The 24,076-nt window shown below is 43.1% G+C and overlaps 1 protein-coding gene and 1 pseudogene across 1 annotated transcript in view; one reads left to right on the plus strand and one right to left on the minus strand.

The window, feature by feature from the left end:
• The window catches only part of POU6F2 (POU class 6 homeobox 2), a 490,374-nt gene that overhangs the window by 96,847 nt on the left and 369,451 nt on the right, over window positions 1–24,076 (minus strand). The window lies entirely within an intron of this gene.
• LOC124524509 (40S ribosomal protein S8-like) lies at window positions 9,209–9,813 on the plus strand (annotated as a pseudogene).

Raw genomic sequence — 24,076 nt, forward strand, 5'->3', positions numbered from 1 at the left:
TGTTCTGCCAACAGAGTTTCCGATTTAATTAGAATTTCTTTTTGGGACTGTTTACCTCAGAGCCTCTTGGTATTCTGTGACTACATTTCTTTTCTTATAGAAGTTTTTGCCCTTACCAAAGTTAGTCATTGCTTTTCTGTTTGCTTAGTTCTTTCTTTCTATTCATAATTCTTCCCAAACTCATTTCAATAATGGGAAAACCTCTCTGAACACCATTTTCCATAAGGTCAACCATACCAGGTACTCTCTTGGTTTCTCTTCTGCTCTCTTCACTGCGCCCCCTTCCATCCCCTGCCTCGTCTCCAGCAACATCCTTTCTAGAGTCCTCAATATTTCTGCCACAAGGTGAACTGGTTGCTTTCTTAAGCCCACGGTGTAACTGTCAGCCTGGGGGTTCCTTTTTGCCCCTTTTGATGGTAAACCTCTAATTTTCCTTTTCTTTGGTTTACTCTCGTTTTGGTGGAACACTTATTCCAGTAAAGTTGATGAAGAATGCATGACAGATCAATCTGAGACAAGTTTTCCAGAGACTCTGTATTTGAATCTTTAGTTTATTCTTGTATTTGATAGATAGCTTGGCAGTATATAAAATGCAAGATGAAAACCATTTCCCTTAGAATTTTGAAGGCTTTGTTCTATTGTCTTTCAGCTTCAAGTATTGCTATGGGAACCCAATGTATTCTGATTCTTCATTCTTTGTATTTTATCTGTTCTCCCCCTCACTTTTCCCTGGGAAAAATGTTCATAATGATATGTTACAGGTGTTCTGTTTAGTACTCATTCATTAGGTTATTTATTCAGTGAGACTTTCAATGAGGTAACATCCTTAAAGTCTGGGAAATTTTCTGGAATTAATTCTTTAGTAATTTTCTCTCTCTCTCTTTTTTTTTTTTTTTCTTGTTTTGTACTCAGAAGTTAGATCTCCTGGACGGATCTGGTATTTTCTCCCTGTTTTATTAATTTGTTCTCTCCTTTTTTCTCCTTTTGTTCTACATTCTGAGATATTTTCTTTATTTTCTAAACCTTCTACTGAATTTTTATTTCTGCTATAATTTTTTAAATTATTATCTAAATAGTCCCTGAATTATTTTGAAGGGTTCCTTGTGTATTGTACCTGTTATGTGTTTTGTGGATGCATGGTCTCAATGGATATTCTGTAAGATATTAATTCAAAAATTTTTATAAAATTATTCTTCTTCTGTTGCTTCTATTTCCAACAAATGTCTGCCCTCTCCCTGGCTCATTTTAGTTTCTGATTTCAGACAAAGACATTTCTCAAATATTTAGTCATTCTTTGTTGTCTTTTCACATATAAAAATAAAGCAGAGACCTGGTGATGTTGGAGATCCCCAATATTGATAACTGAGTCTTTTCTCTTCGATTAGTGGTCAGGTTTCTCCAGAAAAGAAACCACCCATTACCTAGGGTGGTTGAGGTGGGGAGTGGTGAGATGTCCACATACTTGAACACCTGTGTATGATGTAAGTGGCCCAATGAGGCCAGGTTGTATCACTCAGGATGTGGGCTTTCCCTTGACACCATGGTCATCAGGAAGGAGCTATCCCCAGCCACATAGACAGTCATACTTATGTCTCCAGGTCTAGAGCGTCTCTCGTTTAGCTTCTCACGCATAAAGCTGCTAGAGGGATAGTTGCCTGTCTGCTTGGATTGAGGAGGAAGCTGAGGGTTTAACTATTCATTCATTATGCTGTCATTAACCAATGTCCGTGTTTTCAGCAATATGCCCCCTCAACCCTGTCTTCCATGCAGCTGGTGTCTGCAACCCCCAAGGCTTTGGGGTCTCCAGGGTTGCCTAGCTTCTCGCTGTGCTCTTCTGGGTTTAGCTCTCTCAGCTTGGTTAACTCCTCCACCTGCTTTTCCAAAATTTGGTTTGACATTGCTTGTCCACTGCTGTCTTTTCTCCACTTCTCTTTGCCTTTTTGGATTTATACAATTAAAATAAATTTTCCTTCAGTATCGTTTTAGTGGAATTCCCTCCCCTGGGGCGGGGGGTGTAGAGATAAATGCACGTATTCAATCTACCTCACTGAAGAGGAAGCCTTTCATTTTTTTTTTTCTTTTTGAGAATTGGAAAGATCTTTTCTATTTTTAGTTTCCTAGTTCCCTTTCTATTTTTTACAACTCCTCAGATATTAACAACCATCTTCACTTATTCAATCTTTCACTTGAAAAACCTCAGTTTCTTAAGATACGGTGTCTCAACCCATCAACCATCTTTGGTATGTATAGTGTCCTGAGCCTTGGCTAACTTATCCTGATCTAAGAAACTGTTTGCAATTCTACAGGGATGGAGTTCTTCAACCTCCTTGATGACCAGAATCACTGACTTCACCCCTGATTTTTGTAGTTCTGGGTTGGGTGAGGGGAATCTATATTATTAAAGAATCCCCAGGTGACTAAAACTTCTTTCTTTGGGGTGCCTGGGTGGCTCAGTTGTTTGAAAGTCTGACTTCGGCTCAGCTCATGATCTCACGGTTTGTGGGTTTGAGCCCCACATCAGGCTTACTGCTGTCAGCACAGAGCCTGCTTTGAATCCTCTGTCCCCCTCTCTGTGTCCCTCCCCAACCCTCTCAAAAATAAACATTAAAAAATAAAAGAAAAAAACCCCCAAACTTCTTTCTTTTTTTCTTTTGGAAATATTTAAACACATGTAAAAGAAGACACAATGCTATAATTAATGCCCATGGACCTACCACCCAGTTTCAATAAATACCAACTTATGGTCAATTTTATCTATGCCTAGCCAACAACCTCCACCAATATTATTTTCTTCCTTCCCACATCATCTGAGAAAAAAATCCCAGATATGGAAAATTTGGAAGATATGTATCTTCAAAAGACCCTCCTAAAACTATAACTACATACCACCATCACACCTAAAAATATTAAAAATAATCCCTAAATATCATCAGATACCCTGTCAATAGTCATATTTCCCATTATCTCATAAACGTCATTATTTTTCCTTTTTACATTTGTTTGACATGTGATCTACATAATGTCCACATAATGAAATTCTTTGCTGTGTCTTTTGATCTACATGTCCAGTCTCCCAGACCTTCATCTCAATCTCTCTCCCTTTGTCTCTCTCTCTCTCTTACGATATACTTGCTGAAGAAACCTTGCCATGTGATTTTGATGTGTGGCCAATCTGGGAATCATGACATCCCTGAAGTACCCTCAGGGATCACCTAGAAGGAGAGAGGCTGGAGCAGTCAGTACTCTGGAGCCTTCATTCTTTTAAAAAAATTTTTTTTAAACGCTTATTTATGAGAGAGAGAGAGAGAGAGAGCGCACACACAAATAGGGGAGGGGCAGATAGAGAGGGAGACTTAGAATCCAAAGCAGGCTCCAGGCTCTGAGCTGTCAGCACAGAGCCTGATGCGGGGCTCGAACTCACAAACCGAGAGATCATGACCTGAGCCCAAGTTGGACGCTCAAATGACTGAGCCACCCAGGAGCTCCTGGAGCCCCCACTCTTGTTTAGGAAACCTTGTGCCCCTTCTCCTCCATGTCAGCTGCAAACCTTTTAATGACATTGCACTTTTGACTCTTATTCACCTTGATTTTAAAAAATCATTAGTTCTGTGTGTGTGTGTGTGTGTGTGTGTGTGTGTGTGTGATTTCTTGTCCTCTCCTTACAATATATGTTGAGCATTATCTTTACCCATCACGTATCCTCACTGAACATCATCTTTTTTGGGAACAGTGGTAAATCTCTGTTCTAAATTATAATTCTGCTGGCATGGTGTCCATCACCTCAGCCAGGATCCAAGAACCATCCCAGTTAGGTTTTTCCAAATCCCACTTTGGAAAAGAAGGTGTCTCCTATGGCCCGCATCCAAGGATCCTCTTGACTCAAATAGGATCACATTCTGAAAAGTTATTAGGTAAGTTGCCTAGTAGAAAGAACACAATATGTTTCTAAAAATGACTGATTCCATCTTTTCACCAAATTAAGAAGACGTCTGAATGTCTTAGCTTTAATGGCACCTAGTGAGGTGAAAACAGGTAGAGGCAGTTTGGATAAATGTTGAAGGCAGCATAGTGAGCATATCTTGGGGGAAGGGACCTGGATGATTTATTGCTCAAACCAAGACCATTCTGAGAATGAAATGGGCACTATTAGTAATTACACTGGACAGCAGACATACACAGAGACCGTCCCACATAAAAGAACACATGAGGTCTCCCAGGTTGGAGCCAGACAGTCTGGGCTTACATCCCAGCTCCACCTCTAACAAGCTGTGGGCTTTTGGTGAGTTACCAGCTTCTCTGAGCCATGGTTTCCTTACTCCTATAAGTGATTGCAGGGCCCAAGTAGGAAAACATACGCAAAAACACCTCGCACAGTGCCCGGCATGTGTTAAAGCCTCAACAATTACTTTTATTTTTTAAACTAGACCCAGGCACCTGGGTGGCTCAGACAGTTAAGCCACCAACTCTTGATTTCAGCTCAGGTCATGATCCTGTGGTTTGTGAGTTCGAGCCCCGTGTTGGGCTCTGTGCTGACAGTGCAGAGCCTGCTTGGGATTCTTTCTCTCCCTCTCTCTGCCCCTCCTCTGCTGGTGCATGCTCTGTCTCAAAACAAATAAATAAAAATTTTAAAATATATTAAAAAATAAACTAGATTATCATTTTTCTACTGGGAGAGTCTGCTCGGGGGGGGGGGTTGAAGCAGCACAGCATGTCACGCAAGAGTCTCCAGTGTCCAATGGTGGGGGCCTGAGCTACATTCTTGGTGGGAGATTCCCTTTCATCTTCCTCGGGTCTATCTGTTTTATGATATTTCATGTTTTGGAAAATACGATTTAACTCACAAATCAATCAGATCTATAAAATATTAAGAAGGCCTGCTCCTCTCTCTATTATACTCCAAATACCAAGAACCACCATGAGTTGCTAGGACGAGGGGGAGAGAAAAGAAACAGAAGATTAATTAGAAAACGGTGGTCCTTGCTCTGATGTACATCTCCTCCCAAAGGAAAGAGGCTGATTTGAAGTAGCCTAAATGAAGCTCTGCATTTACCAAAGCCCACCAGAAGATAGTGCAAAGGACAATGGTGTTAAAAAAACAATTTCAAAGAAATCATGGCTCAGTTGGAAGAGCACATGACTCTTGATCTCAAGGTTGTGAGTTCGAGCCCCATGTTGGGTGTAGAGATTACTAAAAAAAAAACACACTAAAAAAAAAAAAGAAGGAAAGAAATCATAACCATAACAAGATCTAAGGTTTTTGTAGTCCTTACTATGTGCCAGGCATTGCTCTAAATATAAAAGTAAATGCATAACATTTCTTTCAGTAGTAATTGTTATCTTCGAGTAATTTTGCAGACAAATTTAAGATCATCAGATAACAGGCACTTACAAATTTATGAAATGAATAATTGTGAAATGAGACATCACCACTTACAACAATTACAGACAGTCCTGGGATGTACAGAGGTGTGAGACACAGTGTCTGTTCTTCAGGGGCTTATAATTCAAGTAAGATAACAAACTTGTCCATAGATGGGGTAAGAAAAAAAAAGAGTCAGAGGGCACGTGCTAAGTGCCGAATGCGTGAGTCCAAGAGGAGAGCACTTATGAGGGCTGGACAAGCGTGCAGGGAGTAGGAAGGGCATGGAAGTATGAAGAGCAGTGGTGAAGAGGGCAGGTGTGCAGGGCCCCAGCAGAGCCGGGGCTGGGGGCCTTCAGGCAGTGGGAGACCAGGTGGAGGGCAGGACAGAGCACTCAGGCTAAGAAAGCTAAGAAGGGGGCTTTTTGTGTGAGGGGGATGCAATTAAGTATTATTTTAGGCAGGTTAGCTTGGCAGGGTTTGCAGAGAGGACTGGAACAGGGAGAAAAGAGAGGAAGGAAGGCCAGGGCAGTGAGGATGATGCTAGCTCTGGCCTGGGTCACACCAGGTGGGACAACCAACAGAGAGAGACTGCAGGAGCCCTTGATGTGCAGCTCTCCAGCCCACGATTTTTCTGACCGGAGCCCACAGACCTGGCTCCCAACCTGCAACTCTCTGGATGAGGCTTTTCCCTTGATCAATGCTCCAAGAGCCCAAATCAGCGTGAGGCCCTGCTTCCTTCCCCCCATGCTCTCTCTCCTGCTTTCACTCTTTCTTTGCAGTGATCTATTCACTTTCGGTGGGACTGCTTTGTGAGCTTTTAATATGTTATTCAGTTTCTCATTTAATAGGATGGTTAAACTACGAATGCTTTGTGAGTTTTCAACCACAGGGCTGCATTGTGTGTGCGCGCGTGTGTGTGTGTGTGTGTGTGTGTGTGTGTGTGGCGGGGCGGGGGGTGGTGGTGAATGGCATAACCGTTTAGGTCTTTTTGACTGCTGGGGATAGTGTTCAGTGTTTAGGAGCTCATCATCACATTCAGTATGTTGGGACTCTGATAAAGCTGCTTTGTGACCCACCATATGTCTAAGGTTCCCCACCTCTGCTTCCCTGAAGAGCTAGATACTCCAGGGCAAGGTTCTTCAAATTCTTCCGACCTTGTCCCATAGTAAGAAATACACTTGACAACTCAAGCCCACACATACATACATAGAATATATATATATATATATATATATATATATATATATACAGTAAAACCTTGGATTGCGAGTGTTCTGCAAGACAAGCAAAGATTTCTAATAAATTTTAACTTGATAAACGAGTGAGGTCTTGCAGTATGAGTTAGTGCATGACGCTGAATGTCACATGATCACAACTGAGCCATTGGTTCTTGAAATTTGCTTTGACATACGTGTGCTTTGGACTACAAACATGTTTCCGGAATGAATTATGCTCACAAACCAAGGCTTTACTGTGTATTACCCCCCCCCCACACACACATATACACATACAAATAAACACATGGACAAATCTCTCTCTCTCTATGTGTATATATATATATATATATGTATATGTATATGTATATATATAACAATATACATATATCTACACATATATAACTTAAACAGAAGCTTCAAGAAAAAATAAATAGCTTTACTATGTGTGATATACCCTGGTATTTTCTATTCTCTATTATTATTTTCTTTAAAAAAATCTGGTTACAAACAACTAAGCCAATATAGTAACCACTCAAAACGTGGTTGTTATATCCTTCCCCAGTCTGGGCACACTGTCCCACCTAAATCTTCATAAAGAGCCATAGAAAGGTCCAGAAGGCATGGTCTCTTGAGTGCCAAGGCCACCTTATCTTCTGTGACTGCCTATCTCCCTCATTTACAAAAGGTACCAGATTTATTCCCGGTGGGATGAAGAAAGGATGGGGCCTTTTCACACTGGAGATGAAAGGGTATAAGCATCTGGTCTCAGGATGACTAAATGGGATTTGGACAACCCGTCGTATGTTCACAAAGGAAGAACTTACTGCTCCAGAGTCATCTGATCGCCACTGAATGGAAAGGAGGCTTCCTTTCTCTGTACCTTCCCAGTCACCTCTGTTTTAAGAGGACTCCAACCCCCATAGTCTCACCCCCACCCCCAGCTAGGGATAGAGCAGAACTGATTGGAAGGAGTCCTACATTGCTCCTAAATTCTAACTTCTGAGAATAGCCAACAGAATGTCTGGACTAGGGTGTCCTTTAGGGTGCCTTCTCTGTATTGCTAATAGGGAGATATGTTTTGTGAACACTGGGTGAATCACAGCTCGGAGTCAAGGCTATTTGTTGAAAAGAACCTAGTCTCTGACTTGTTTTCTTAAAAAAAAATAGTATACTCCACCTACCCACCTACTCAACCCCGCCCTAACCCAAGGTAGGGTATAAAGGGATGTTAATTTAAAGATCAGAATACCAGGACTGTACCCTCGTGGGGACAATCAGCTCTTACAGCCCGGGCTTCTTCCTCTCTGCTGTGACACTTCACATTATTTCAATCCATGCCCCAGTTGTAGAGCCATGTTGGCAAGGAGATTTTTCTAAAGGTTTTTCCTCATTGCTTAGGGCCAAAGATTTTGTCCTCTGACCTTTTGATTCCCGTTCTGCATCTAATCAATGTCAGGTCACCACAAGTAAAACTAAAATGAGGTTAAGTGGAATGGAAACAAAAAACAAAAGCGAAAACCCCAACGAGCAACAAAGCCCCAAGCCTGCCCAGCCAAGTTGTAAACGACTCACCATTTTGAAGTCGTACAATCACTGGGATAAGAGAATGTTTCTCGTTTACCTCCCCACTCACCGTCCCCACCCCACCCCCCTCCATTTGTTTGGTGCCTGATTTGTTTCTAGTAGCAGCAGGGAGGTCAGAGCAAGCCAAGAAAATGAATGGAATCAGCCTCCTGCCGGGCCGCCTGGAGCGGGCGGGTGTTACGGATCAGCGTAAAGCCAGCTCCCTTTCCCGGGCCGGGCCGATGTAACTCACTGGAGTGGCAAATTACATCAGACCTACAGCTGTAACCCGACATTATGATTAATTTGATCAGTAATTTCTCCTGTTTTTCATTTTAATCGGTGTGACTATTCTACTGTGGCAGGTCTTTCAGATCTAATTAAGATAAATTTCCGAGTAAAAGACTTGGCAGACTTTCCGAGTCAAATCCGGGCATCAAGTGTGAGGACCTGAAGCCCCAGTCAATCACCTTCGGGGAGGGCCGGGCGCTGCACCCGGCAATCAGCCATTCACACTTAAGCAAATTCATAATCTCCGGCACTGCTTAGTCATTCTCTCGGAAAAGTCCCAGGCAGAAAAGGCAAGAAAGGAAAACCCCAGACAATGTCATTTCTGCCCCTGTGCTCACACTTTGCTGATCTGTCCAAACTACACGGATGACCCTATAAGTGGACACTTTACAGAATCCCTGAGTGGGTGTTTCTAAAAAATTTTTTTAAATAAATACGTGCCTATGTGTATATATAACCAATAAACACAACTATACGTACACGCAAGTATGGAGCACACATACATGTAACTATGAAGATTAAAAAAAATTTTTTTTAACGTTTGTTGTTGACAGAGTGTGAGTGGGGGAGGGTTAGAGAGAGAAGGAGACACAGAATCCGAAGCAGGCTCCAGGCTCTGAGCCATCAGCCCAGAGCCCAACGCAGGGCTTGAACTCATGGACCCGGAGATCATGACCTAAGCAGAAGTTGGACTCTTAACTGACTGAGCCACCCAGGTGCCCCACGAAGATTTAAAGTCTACATCACAGCTTTTTTGCAGCGGGCACCGCAAGCGATGGGCATCTCTCAGGACAACTGGCCTGAGTGCCACAAGATGGGGTTGAGAGAAAGCCCCGCCACAAGAAGCAGAAGTATGAGCTGGGAAGTCCCCCCCCCCCACCAATAAGATTGTCCCCCTTCCCCCCACCGGCATACACACAGTCTGCATTCAGGGAGGCAATAAGAAGTCCCCTGGCTTGAGGCTGGGTGTGGGGGACTTACTTCTCCAGGGGCTCTGAATGTTGTACATGCAAAACAAGCATTACTGAGGTTGTCTATGACACATCCAACAATGAACTGGTCTACACAAAGACCCTGGCAAAGAACTGGATCGTGCTCATCAACAGCACACGGTACCGACAGTGGGATGAGTCCCACTATGCACTGCCCCTGGGCCACAAGAAGGGGGCCAAGCTGACTCCCTAGGAGGAAGACATTTTACAAGAAACGATCAAAGAAAATTCAGAAGAAATATGATGATAGGAAAAAGAATGCCCAAATCAGCATCTTCTGGAGGTCCAGTCCCAGCAGGGCAAGCTGCTCCCATGCATGGCTTCAAGACCAGGCCAGCATGGCCGAGCAGATGGCTCCGTGCTAGGGGGCAAGGAGCTAGAGTTCTGAGGAAAATCAAAGCCAGAAAGGCAAACGAATCTTCCTCCCTCCTATCTTCAGTCGTGGAATAAAGGTGTTCATTGTTCAAAAAAAAAAAAAAAAAAAGTTACATAATACACATAGAGTCCAACCCTTTAATGCAAACACACATCCATCCACATATTGGACTTGGGTTGACGGGGGTTAAGACCTTATTTTCCCAATTTGTTTTCTTTTAGGTCAATCCATGATGGATCCTAAGCCTGGTGACTGATATGGGTACAAGTTCTGTTGGGTTTCTCCTGTCCTTTGAAGATGAAGATGTGAATGAGATTATTTTTTCCTAAAGCCTTATGATCATAAAGACCTGCCTGTCCAATCTGTTACAGGCAGACATTAGGCGAGTGTTAAGGATTTGCCTGGGTTACTGGGTCTACACACCCACTTACCTACGGGATACATGAAACAACATGCCAAGAACCTTAAAGGGGTGGATGTTCTTGAAGACATTTCTTGCGTTTTATATAGAATACATTGCTTCACAATGATGGCACCGATCCCAATTATCACAAAGCAAATTCTCCATTCGAACAGGAATGGCCACTTTGGAAAGCAGATGTGACTGGAGAGAAGATGCTTAATATAAATGTCACTTTTTTTTTTTTTTTGAGGGAGAGAGAGAGAGACCATGCACTAAAGCAGGGGAGAAGGGGCCAGGGTGGGCGGGGGGGGGGGGGTGGGTAGAAAGAGAGAGAAACAGAGAGAGAATCTTTTTTTAATTTTTTTTATTTTTTTTAATGTTTATTTTTGAGAGAGACAGAGCATGAGTGGAGAGGGGCAGAGAGAGAAGGAGACACAGAATCTGAAGCAGGCTCCAGGCTCTGAGCTGTGGGCACAGAGCCTGACGTGGGGATCGAACTCACAAGCCATGAGATTATGACCTGAGCTGAAGTCGGACGCTTAACCGACTGAGCCACGCAGGCGCCCCAGAGAGAGAGAGAGAATCTTAAGCAGGCTCCACAGTCAGCGTGGAGCCCGATGTGGGGCTCAATCCCCCGACCCTGGGATCATGGCTTGAGCCAAAATCAAGAGTTGGACGCTCAAACAACTGAGCCACCCAGGTGCCCCTGCGAATGTCATTTTGTAGCCAGCTCTCACACTTCTGATAAAGAGGGTAGAGGACTTCTACAAACCACACTAGGATCTTCCAGCAGGTAAAAAGAATGACATTCTAATTCTGTATGGACTCTACACTTGGAGGATGATTTTGCTACCGTTTTATGTGTATCTCGGCTTTTGCTCCTGAAAAAGCGTCTTGAAATGATGGTGTAAGAGAAGACTCCCCCCGCCCCTACACACACAACGGAAGCAGACTGTGTCAACTGTGCTTCCATGGCTGTACAACAGACAATGGAAACGCAGGAAGGTGTGATCTTCATAGTCACATAGCCAGGCGATGTTGGGCCTAAAACCTGGAACGACACTCCCTGACTTCTCTGATTTCTCAGTGGTCACAGACCATTCAATCTCTTTGAGTTTCAGTTGGGTACAAACAGTTCCACAAAACTGGTATATTTACCAAATAAAGAGAAAAATGTATGGCCCCATCCTCCCCTGTAACTGCAGAGTTTCTGGTTCTTGAGCAATGATAAGACTGAAACTTAAATCGGGAGCTACGAGAAAGACCAGACAGGGGACAGTGAGAGTCTTTCTTCCAACTGTGCAATTTACCTCCGTTTTCATCTGCAAGGAAGAAATCGTTCTGTGATTTAAACGAGATTTCTTTAAACAGAGGAAAATCCCACAATGAAAAAAAGACTAAAAAGAGGCAGATTTAGCACAGTAGACAAAGTGTTATGGCAGATAGACCTTGGTTTGCATCGTGCCTCTTAGAGGTCCTTACCTGTAACTTTCTGACCCATGAAGTGAGCTATTGGGACATCTAAGGTTTGTTGAGCTTTGGACCATACCTGGAAGCTCATTAGAAATGCAGAATCTGGAGTCGGCTTTCTACCCCAGAGCTCCTGAATTGGAGTGTAAATTTATCAAGATCCCAGGGGGCTTCATACGCAAATATAAGCTTGAGAAGCCCAGGTATAGACTGGATAAGATGCCATCTAGCATCAGACTGGGCATCTCATAAACTCTTATTTGCAGAGGGCGTTAAAAGATTATTTATTTCTCATATTCTATGTTGAGTGTCAGAGGTGAATCACAAGGTGTGAGATTTTTCTGCAAATACTGGCTAATGACCCACCTTCAGAGTCTGGGAGAGGTTCCAGTGGATAACAAAGTACATTTATGGTTGTTTTCATTTCCTGGTGGGCTGTGAATCTGGGGAGGGGTAGGGCAGAAGTCACACCAGCTCAATCTTTTTAGAAACGAAGACCTAGTTTTATTATATCATAGAATAAAAGTTAGCACCGCTCCTGCAACCAACACTGCATGTAAAAAGCGTTTTGTATAAATAAGAGGTAGGAATTTGCTCTTTTAGAAATGAATAATTGTGAGCCTATTTACAAGACAATAGGTAATTATCCTCAACCCTGGCTCCACATTGGAATCACTTGGACAGCTTTAAAAAATGATGATAACCGTGACCCGCCCCACTAGAGTCCAATCTGAATCTTTGGGTGGGACCTCGGCCTTGGGATTTAAAAAGAAACTCTGCAGGTAATCCCAATGTGCAGTTGATGGTGAGAACCCTTGCCGCTGAGTTTGTAAATGTTCTCCTAAAAAAAGAACACGAAGAGTTGATCAAAACGCAAAGAACTGAACAAAATGCAGTGTGGGCACGGCCGCAGCTGTTTGGAGAGGATTTGGCTTGGGTGAGCCAAGAAGAGGGCGGGAGGTCAGACAAGGCAGTGGGATAATGGGCCTCTGTGGCCCAGAAAATATTTGATTACATGGAGGCCTGCCTTTCTGGTATGAAGATACCTACTTTATCACTTAAGGATGTTCAGTAGCAATGAAAATGGTATGCAGATTGTGCCTTGAAGATGCTTAAAATGTATTCACTGAGATATTTATACTCAGGGAGCTTGGAAAATACCCCATTTTTGCTTTCTGCCTCTAATAACTGCCTTGTCCAGGTTGTTTCCAAGGACCATTTGGTTTTAGCTCAAGATTGGTCAAATTCTTTCCATGGGGTGCAGAATGCCGGACGTGGTAATTACTGTAAGGACTGTTAATTTTTAGAACCTCCGACATACAAGATTATTTTCCCCCTGATTTACAACATACAAGTTTCCAAGACAACCAGACTCAGGGGAGTTTTCCTTGGGGGAAGTGAGAGGGTTTCTCTGAAATCTTCTCCTCTCTGAACCCTTCAGTGTTGCTTTGTTCTCTTTAAATGCCACATTCATAACCTCACAATGCAATGACACAGAGCTCAACTCGGGAAAGAGCGGCCAGCCTCAGGGAGGATATGGAGCCCAGCTGAGAAAAGAAAGAGATCCCTGACTTTACTTCTCTTTTATGACAGTGAAGTATCTTCTGGTGTAGAAAACTAAGTGGTGGCTGGCGCCAGGCTGATCCCAGTCAAACGACAGTTCAGACGAAATGTGTTGGGCTGGAAAGTTGCATTGATCAGAGCCCAACTGGGCCTTCAAATGACAGCTGCTAGTTCCTAGAAGAGAGCTGTCAGCATCTACCTGCAGGGCACTCCCCCACCACTGTGGAGTTCATCCGTGGCCTCACAGGCATCCCCACTGAGTGGCCAAGGACTCGGAATTGTCCTTTCAGTGGACAGCCACTCCAAAGAGCACCTGAAGCTTTGCCATGTGGATTCCTCTTACACCCGAAAGAAAATTCTCTGGAACTGCCATTCTCAACATGGCGCCTTTCTCTGTCTTGTCTCTGTACTGAAGCCAGAATGCCCAATTTAGTTCTCGACAGTGGAGGATGAAGGAGAAAGAAAACACCAGTGCCTCTGAGGTATGCTCACTCTCTCTCTCTTTGAAATAGGAAATGAGAAAAGAGCTGGGGGAAACAAACCATAAGAGATTCTTAAAGATAGAGAACAAACTGAGGGTTGATGGAGGGAGGTGGGTGGGGGATGGGCTAGATGGGTGATGGGTGTTAAGGAGGGCATTTGTCATGATGAGCACTGGGTGTTGTATGTAAGTGATGAATCACTGAATTCTACTCTTGAAACCAATATTGCACTGTATGTCAAGTAGCTAGAATTTAAAAAAAAAAATTGAGGAGCGCCTGGGTGGCTCAGTTGGTTAAAGCATCTGACTTCGGCTCAGGTCATGATCTTATTGTTCATGAGTTCGAGCCCCGTGTCAGGCTCTGTGCTGACAGCTTTGGATTCTATGTCTTTCTAACCCTCCCCCACTCCTGCTCTGTGTCTCTCTGTCTCTCAAAAATAAATAATAAACATTAAAATAAACAAACAAACAAATAACAATTTGAAAAGAAGAAAGAAAGAAAGAAAGAAAGAAAGAAAGAAAGAAAGAAAGCAAGCAAGCGAGCGAGCCAGGATGGGAGCATTACTACTGAGAGAATGTCCCACAGACAGAGAGTTTCAGAATCTGGTGCTCTAGAGGCCTTACACCCAGCTTGCCATACAGATTTCAGACTGGCTTCACCTGTTTGGATTCCAACCACTCTTAAAATGCAGAGGCTGAGAAGGAAGTCGTCAGGGTATTGACCACTGGAAACTTCTCAGTCAAGAGCCAGGAGGGCGGGAGTGTGGTGAGGAGGGTGCATGCCCTCTCTGTCCTGTTGATTCCGTGGTGTTGCCAGGGGCCATGGGGGCCAGTGGTACCCTGTCACTTCTCTGTGCCCTGGTACAGGGAGGCACAGTTCCAGGTGCAGTGATGTGTGAACAGGAGAAAGAATGGGCAGTGAAGAAGACGAAGAGGGGAGGCCGAGCTAAAGGAGAAGCCCCCCAAGACCTCAGCCGCCATGAGGGGCAAGCCAGCCAGACCTTCCCTTCATTTTTTGACCCAGGTGGTTTTTCTCATTGCCAACTGTAAGGACCATCCTTGCTTTCAGCTTTCCCTGCTCTTGCTTTGCTTTTGAGTTTTTTCTCCCTTCTTTCCCCATTTTTCTGTAATTTCTTTTCTCTACCGTCCAGTCCATGGGATTTGGCCTGTGGATTTTTGCAAGATGTTCCTTGCATAAGGAAATGCAAGGTTAATTTAGTTGTGCGGACGCTGTATTAAGTTAGAGAAGGGAGCCATAGAGCAGTGGTTGCTGAGGGATTTTCCATGGGATATTAATTTGTGTTATGTGAAAAAAAAAAGGTTCAGTGGTTACGTAAGTCTGAGAATTTCTTGGTTAAATAATGTTGACTAGACATCTCTACTGTGGGATGTATTTTAACTTTCAGTGTCCTGCTATTCATTGAGAAGTATTTAGGACTGGCATACGGTATGGTCCCTATCTATCTATCTATCTATCTATCTGACCTACCATGAAATCTATTTTCAATGCAATTTCTTTGGCCTGGTGTTTTATGAAAGGCACTTCGGGAAATGTTGCCTTCAAAAATGCTGGCAGCCAAATAAGGAAATGAGAATATATAGCTCACCAACGACCCAAACGAACATTGCAGAGGCAGAACAATATAAACGGAGAATGCTCTGAAGTCTGACAGTAATGGTGAGGAAGTTCCTTCAGCTTTCTGACAGTCTCTTTGCCCTGCATTTGAACGAAGATAATTTTTGCCTCTTCTGGGCTATTGTGAGGAGGAAATGAGAGGCTGAAGTACTCAGAGAGTATAAGATACAGTCGATAAATGATAATGGTCATTCCATGAGACCAAAGCATGAAATCATGTCTCTAAAATGCACTTTGTAAATTTCCAAACATACTGCATATATTGGTCACATACTATCAGGAGTCTTTCTTGAGTGTTGTGTATGTGTTGTGGGTTATGTTATTGTACATACATAGCTCTTTCTTTCCGTGTAATCCAAACCACCTTATTTGTATTATTTCATAAATAGAATGTGGAGCCGGAAAAGACTTTAAGATCATCTAATACAAATTTTTCATATAGTAAGTGACACAACTGAGTCCCAGAGATTAGGTGATTGTGCAAGGTCACGCAGCCAGTTAGTAGCAGAACCGGGATCACCAAGATTCTTCCTGTTCACCCACACACTGAAACCCACAACTTCGGGAATTTAGAAGGAAAAAAAAAAAGTTTTGGTTCTTAATACCATTGATGGAGAATCTGAGGTTCTGCGGGTTGAAGTGAGAATTCTTTAAGATTACACAAGCACTTTGCTACAGTTCTCTTTCTTCCTGCTCCCCTGCATGCAGGCTTGCCCTTGCTGCAGGTGTCCCCACTTCCCTCTGCTGTGTTCCCCTCCTCAGAAATCCCCCTCACCTCTCTGACTCAACTCTGCAAAACTTGTGTGTAATTATGAGCCTCATTCTAGCTTCTATGGCTTTTTCTGTAGTGTGCAGTGTACAATGTTATTGTGTACATGTGCACTTTTATATTCCCGTGACTATTTGCTTTCTGTTCAACTTTGAGTGGGTCTGTTGGGTCTCCTGTTTCCCTTGGATGATAATGTCTGTAGTCAAAAAAGGAAGAAAGGCAGGCAGGATTCTGGTAGTTTTTAGTGCCAGCTAACTGTCAGGAAGTGAATTAGATCCTCTCATGGAAACCATCACATTTAGTCCCCATATCATCCCTCCAGCCAATGAGGAAATCGATGGGCTGACCTCACCCAAGTGCTCAGCAGAGCCAGCATTCATTCAAGTTCAAGTCTGTTTGCTTCTAAAGACCATGCTCTCTCTATGGCCCCACATTGCTCTGCAGACCTTTCCTAGGGCTACCATGCACACCACAGGTGCTTGATAAATGTTTGCAGATAATGACAGAAGTGCTTTCTTTACAACCCGGAGAACCTTCACTTGCAGGTCTATCCTGTGGAAGTCAATTTAAAAGCCCGTGGAAAATGTATCCCAAACCTGTGGGAAATGAATTGGGGCTAAAATATGAGGAATAACGCTTGATCATGCAAGCCCAAGAATACTGCATTAACACAAATACCAGCTGTTATTTTGCTCATTCAGAGCGAAGTGCCAGCCAGCACATTCGGCACGTCTCAAATTGCCACTAAAGCCTGCATCTATGCACATGGAGGCAAAATTCTTTCAGAACTATTCTGAACTAGACTTTGAGATTCGCTTATGAGCCACATCCGACACAGGGTGATGCGACTGGACGTTGTGTGTGGCTCCAGTCTCACTGCTGAGCACAGGGCAGACAAGCCTCAGATCCGCCCACTGTCATGATCGGAGAGGCGCTGCTTTCCTTGGGGGGAGTTACGGCTTGCCACGTTCAAATGCAGCAATAATCTCTCCACCCCCCTTCGAGTCTGGCACCCTTCCTATCTGTCGCTACTTGACGTGAGCTTCCATAGTCAGTGGGGTGAACACGCTGCCTGCTTTGTTAAGCCCTTTTCTACATGATTTGACTAATCTACCCAGCAGTAACAGAAATGGTAAATCTAGACAATGACAAAGAAGCACCACAGTATATAAGTATATTCTTGGTAAACTAATTTTCCCCCTGCCACTCTCAAAGCAATATAAACTTTGTTGTTCCTCCCGGATCTCGAATGCTTGTAATAAATTCTTTGAAATGTCAGTAATGTTGAACTGAGGTTTTTTTTTTTTTTTTAAGGAGATTTTCTTTCTTTCATAAAAGGAAAAATTGTCCCTTGCAGAGAATGTGGATAAGTATGTTTTGTTTATTTTATTCAGTGCTGAGTACGGTTGGGTAAAGGGACTCCCATTTCCCACCCAAACTCTTGCTGAATGGATGAACGATGCACGGAACCCTCAATTTACCAGACGATGGGATACACAGAAATAAATTCGTACTGTTTCATATCTGCAGTATAATCAACAGCTGCTTAACATACTTATAACACACAAAGCCTTTCCATCAGTATGTTGTATTTAATCTCCATGATAATTCTCTGGGTTTAGATGGGTTTTGTCCTCCATAATAATTAATTTTCTTTCGGTTCTTTAGCCTGAGAGGAAGTCTTATGCACAACTGTGTGGACTCTTCCCATTTTTGAAAGGTCCTCACAGCCTGAGTTGCTCTAGGAGGATGCTGCCTACACCGTGATATTTCCACCATTTTTACCAAACTTACGGGATTTCGTAAAACCATAAATCAGTTGGGTGAAAAATGTCAGCCAAACCAATTATTGACTGTCAACACTTTTCAATTCAATCACAATGATCGGTTTATTAGATCCATGCATACGCAGTTTGGTAAGCCCCAATCCACTGTAAAACACACGCTTGCTTTTGGATTGTGCAAAATTTGATGCCATTTTCAAGTTCCACTAGAAAACGGCATCCAAGACCTGAATGGAATTTACAGCGGACAGAGTGCCACCAGCCTTGGAAAATATCTGCCAGCTCAACCCAAACGATGAGGGTTAAAGTTGAGAGATGTGAGACACGCAGCTCAGGTACAACATTTAAGGATTTGCTTCAAAACACAGTAATCCAGATGAATAACGTGATATTAAGAATTTTTTTAACTTATTTTTTTTGACTTGTTTATTTTTGAGAGAGAGACAGAGACACAGTGTGAGTGGGGGAGGGGCAGAGAGGGAAGCCAACACTGAATCTGAATCAGGCTCCAGGCTTGGAGTGGCAGCACAGAGCCTGACACAGGGCTCGAACTCATGAACTGCGAGATCATGACCCGAGCTGAGGTTGAGGTTGGATGCTTAACTGACTGAGCCACCCAGGCGCCCCTAATGTGATATTTTAAAAGAATCAAAACGAATGTGAAAAATTCATGATCCACAAAATCAGCATTACTGACTTTTTCCTCTTGCCTCAGACTCCAATACGACTCAAGACTGTTACTGATCCTGTATCTAAAAAATTGATGTTCAGTTCATCTTGGATTTGGGCATTCGTTTTGATTTTTTGAAACACTGCACTAAAATATTATCTATCTTGACAATTGCCTTTTGGGGGGCAGCTTGAATCTTGCATCTGAGTGCCTCCCTTGCCTCACCCTAGTCTTGGTCCAGGTTAGGAGAATTCTACAGTGATTCAGCCCCATGTAGGCGCGAAGATGTCTGAGTTCTTTTAGAATCACCAAGGCCACAAAGGGATTATGAGGTGAATGTGCCTGCAAAGGGTAGCAGAATATGCCACCCCCAAACGTGTCACTTCGGCATGAGGATTATTTCAAGCTGAAGGCAACTAAAAACAGGTAGATATAAGAAAAGCTCTCTGACATTCCCTATTTGCCAAAAGCAGGGCATAAATGTGTAAAGACGTGCCCCGCCCCTCCCTCTCTACCGGGAAGGATGGTAGTTGATGACTGGGAACAACCGGAGAGCCTTTTCAGCAATCGAGGAATCTGTATAACAGGTCTTGCTGAAACCAGCCCATACCGCTGGGCAATTCCTCACATATTTGCTTTCTCACAACTTGCCATCCCTGGAACTTCCATGTCCTTCTCCTTTGTCTTGTCCCTTCTCTACGAATGTGTTGTTCTTTTGTTAAAATGCTACCTACCACTACGTAAACCCCGGTTCTAACCACCCCCTTTGAGTTGCACATCACTGAGTGCTCCCAAGGGTGACGCCCATGCTAATAAGCTCCTGTTTGGTTTTCTCCTGTGAGTCTGTCATTTGTGAGTCTAGTTTATGGGCCCAGCCTGAGAACCTGGGATGAGCAGAGAGGACAAAGATTGTTTTTGTCCCCTGCACCGGCATGGGTCACCCAACCCAGTTTCAGAGGTTTGTGATATAAAACTGCAAATAGGGGGCGCCTGGGTGGCGCAGTCGGTTAAGCATCCGACTTCAGCCAGGTCACAATCTCGCGGTCCGGGAGTTCGAGCCCCGCGTCGGGCTCTGGGCTGATGGCTCAGAGCCTGGAGCCTGTTTCCGATTCTGTGTCTCCCTCTCTCTCTGCCCCTCCCCCGTTCATGCTCTGTCTCTCTCTGTCCCAAATAAATAAATAAACGTTGAAAAAAAAATTTAAAAAAAAAAAAAACTGCAAATAGAATAGAAGAAGGAGCTCGAGAGAGTGTCTAATTTTACCCCCTCGCTTTATAGATGAAAAAACTTAGACTCACAAAGTTTTAACTCATTCCAGGTTAAATGAAGACTAACTGCTGGGGAGAAAGGAGGTTGGCCCAGGGCGCTGAGCCCCTCTCCCTCCCTCCCTCCCTCCCTCCCTCCCTCTCTCTTCCTTCCTTCCTTCCTTCCTTCCTTCCTTCCTTCCTTCCTTCTTTCCTTCCTTCCTCCTCCCTCCCTTTCTTTCTTTCTTTCTTTCTTTCTTTCTTTCTTTCTTTCTTCTTCCTTCCTTCCTTTTTCTTCCTTCCTTCCTTCTTTTCTTTTTTTCTTTTTTTTCTTTCTTTCTCTTCCTTCCTTTCTTCCTTTCTTTTTTAAAGTTTTTATTTTAATTCCAGTTAGTTAACATGCAGTGTTATATTGAACCTTCCTATAGGAAGAAGCCATTGGAGATCAATTTGCTTTCAAAGGATGAAAGTCATGTGCCTCTAACTGCTTCTCCAGGGGCTCTTTGGTGATAATATACCACCCTCTATCACTCACACACTTTGGAACTTAGTGTTGAAAGTTTTGTCGGAAAACGTCCCACATGAGAAGATCAGGAGGCTGTGTCCACTGCCTAGCAGAGGTGGAATGGATGCAGTTTTACTCCTGGGTGCCTGAGTGGTAACAAGACCTTTCCCTTAGCAAATGCACGTGGTCGAGAGCAATTTTATACTATCTCTCGAGCAACTTCACCTCTGAGGAGGTGACCATGCCCCTCATTCCTCAACAAGCATAGATAACTTTCCCTCCCGTAACTGCTTCCATGGATTTCTCTCTCCCTCTGTTATTTATTAAAATGTGCAATACAACAAGAAAGGGAAAAGATTATCCTGCCTCCTGCCATGCAAGACGATATGCAGAAGGCCAAGGTTAAATGCAGCATTTGGTTTCGTAAGCTCCTCTAATGCATAGGTGTGGAAAAGCAATCTGGAACCACAGTTTACAGCGGTGACTCTCTGAGGATAAAAACTTGACTTTAATTTGGACTCTCTGGCTAAGATAAAATCTGCTTCTGCTATCATTATCCCACTTATGTGTGTCCCCACTTTCTTTCCACTCTGCCACCCAGCTGAGTGGGAAGAAATTAACCTGACCTTGAAGAATACTCACAGAATCTTCAGGACCACCGAGTTTTCAATAGCCAATACTATTCTACAGGCCTAACAACATTTCCATAGACTCCCAGGCCTGAAAAGGATCTTAAAAATTATATAGACCACACATTTAACAGACAAGGAAAACGAAGTCCAAAGAGCTAATGTGACTTGTCCAAAGTTGTCAGCTAGTTGGAGGAGGGTCAGAACGAGAGTAAGACCTCAAACCCTGGAGCCCCCGTTCCCATGGCACTGTGACGAGGCTCCAACCACATCCAGCTTATCTCCAGATCACTGACGAAAGGGCACGCGCGCATCAGGGCTTTTACACAACGTTTAGAATTTCCCTAGTGCAAATACAGACTCCCAAGGAACGATCTCCAGAAAAGCCATCTCAAAGGTCACAGAAAGGAGGTATTTCACCATTCTTATGCTTACAGGGTCTTTATCCAGATCAAAATTATATGTTGAAATTAAAACCGTACATTGTTTTTTCTACCTAGGAATGATGAGACCCTATATTTTCCTCCCCAAAGTTGCTTCTATTTATGTTTCTGATCTGCTCCTGCCCAACCCATTCTGTATGTCTAGTTTCAGCTTCTGGCACAGCCTGGGGCCAATGGGTTAGGGCAAAGGTAAGAAGTATGGATTGATATTTATCCTGGAACCTAAGGATTAAATTCAACTCATAGGTGTGTTTTGTAAACCCAAGTCTGCTTTTCTTATTTATCCTGAGAAGTATAAATTCTCTCCTCATCCTTCCTGAGAATGAATTTGTGGGTGGGTAGCTCTCGAGTGCCCATGGAGATTCCAAAGACAGCCCTCCAGGGGCCAGCTCTGGTGCCCACGCTAGACACCCAGCTCCCCTATAACCCTGAGCAACCAAAAATTAGTACTCTGAAGTGACAATACTCTAGACTCCTATCTGTCTTGAAGCAACAACCTGGTTTTGTAAATGCAGTCAATTTCATGGAATTGAGTAAAAGGGTGGAAAACTTATATTGCAATAGTAGAGCAAAACTCGACCAGAACTATTTGGAGAGTTTCAGTCTAGAGTGATACAGTCGGCCAGCTCTCTTCACTTTTTTTTTTTTTTAATTTTCTTTTTTCTTTTTTCTTTTATTTATTTTTGAGACAGAGAGAGACAGAGCATGAACGGGGGAGGGGCAGAGAGAAAGGGAGACACAGAATCGGAAGCAGGCTCCAGGCTCTGAGCCATCAGCCCAGAGCCCGACACAGGGCTCGAACTCATGGACCGTGAGATCGTGACCTGAGCTGAAGTCGGACGCTCAACCGACTGAGCCACCCAGGCGCCCCCTTTTTTTTAATTTTCATCTCGAGAAATGACCTCACCCAGCTAGACTGACACAAGCCACTTACATTTATTATATTTTTCTGAAGATGTGACAGCCTCTGTACACTTGTAGAAATAATTATTATTCTTCGAAGTTGTTTTTTAAACCTTCTGAATTCCTGGTTTTCCCTGACAACCTAAGTTGCCTAGTTCTAAACTGCTCTCTTGCAAGCAGAGTTTGAACAATGTAAAAGGACAAAGCCCACATAAAACAAAGAATTGTAAAATAGAATTTAAAATGTCATATCTGATTTTAGTTGATCTTTGTTCTTTTAATCATCTTCAGACAAAAACACTTTACTCTGGTGCATAAAGATCATTACCTTTGAGAGTTAAATATCTTTGCAGGTCCTCTTAAAGTTTTCTTTTTAAAAAGTTCAAACATTTCATGTTCCACAAACTCAAAAACCCCTCAGTTAGTGTAGAAAGAAAACAGTATTTCAAAACCATGGAATTCTTCACTTTCTTTACACATGCCTATAGTAAAGGGGAAAAAAAACCTTTTTCTTCTTAAAAATTAGTTCTCTATCTACTCGGCAATATTTTAAAATGTTTTACTATATCATTCCTTCAGTGGTCATGCATTAGATCCACAGAAGTTAAGAGTATTACCTTACCAATGTATTTGTTAAGTTTATGAGTTAAAACCCCGATAGGAAAGGGGCGCCTGGGTGGCTCAGTTGGTTGAGCGTCTGACTTCGGCTTAAGTCATGATCTCACAGCTGGTGGGTTTGAGCCCCGTGTCGGGCTCTGTGCTGACAGCTTGGAGCCTGGAGCCTGCTTCGGATTCTGTGTCTCCCTCTTGCTCTGTCCCTAACCCACACGCATTCTGTCTCCATCTCTCTCAAAAATAAATACACATTAAAAAAAATGTTTTTAAACCCTAATAGCAAAAAAGAATATTCTCTCAAGGCTGTAAAGAAAGAAATGTGACTCTCAGCCTTCATTTCTTGCAAAAACAACACAAAATGCAACAGGTCCCCTGGATTTTCATAGGAAACCATTGAATGACTTCTGGAAGTTCTCCTGTTGGAATTTATTTCCATGAGGCTGATCGGTCACCTCATCCACAAGTCCTATCAACAGCCATTCAAATGGATTGTCTACATCTGACTTTCAGTGGCCAATAGAGATTTATAAGATATTGACACTGTTCAGAAAAGACTGATGTCCACAGAGCCCAAAGTGTCGCTCCACTGTAAGGAACACTGGACTGGATACAACAACTGGGGACTGAGCTAAGTAACTTCATCCCTCAGAGCCGCACAAGTTCTTTTCGTTGGTAATTTCTCCTATTTGGGTGCCTCACATAGAGGAAGTGTTTAATCATATGGTGTGTAGGTCCATCTAATTTAACTGCTCCTAAAAAGCATTAAACTCATTCTCTGGAATAATAGAGTTGAATTCCAAATGCTAAAAACATTAGGATGGCTGCAATCATGCATCTTGTAAGTTTGATTGTACCTATTTTCTCCGTAGGTGCCAAGTGCACACTTTGTATTTTTATAGCCTGCGTTCATGGCAGTCCCAGGTCAAAGGCATTATGTTGTCTCGCACTTGTAAGATTTAAAAAAAAAATACACATTCAAACCCGACTCAAAAGAACGTTCACCTTCCAAGCAACAACGACCCAAGTGCCGGGGAAAACACAATTACTCATCTTACCCAAATGGTTTCATTTCCAGGAAAACTTGGGGCAACCATTGAGAATTCAAGTTCATAGCAACAAAGTTAGGGGACAACAAACAAAATCAGTTCTCAAATGCTAACTC

The sequence above is a fragment of the Lynx rufus genome, unplaced genomic scaffold, assembly GCF_022079265.1.
Source record: "Lynx rufus isolate CCGP_SWC_20201006 ecotype Redwood Valley unplaced genomic scaffold, mLynRuf1.p SCAF_4, whole genome shotgun sequence".
Lineage (NCBI taxonomy): Eukaryota > Metazoa > Chordata > Mammalia > Carnivora > Felidae > Lynx > Lynx rufus.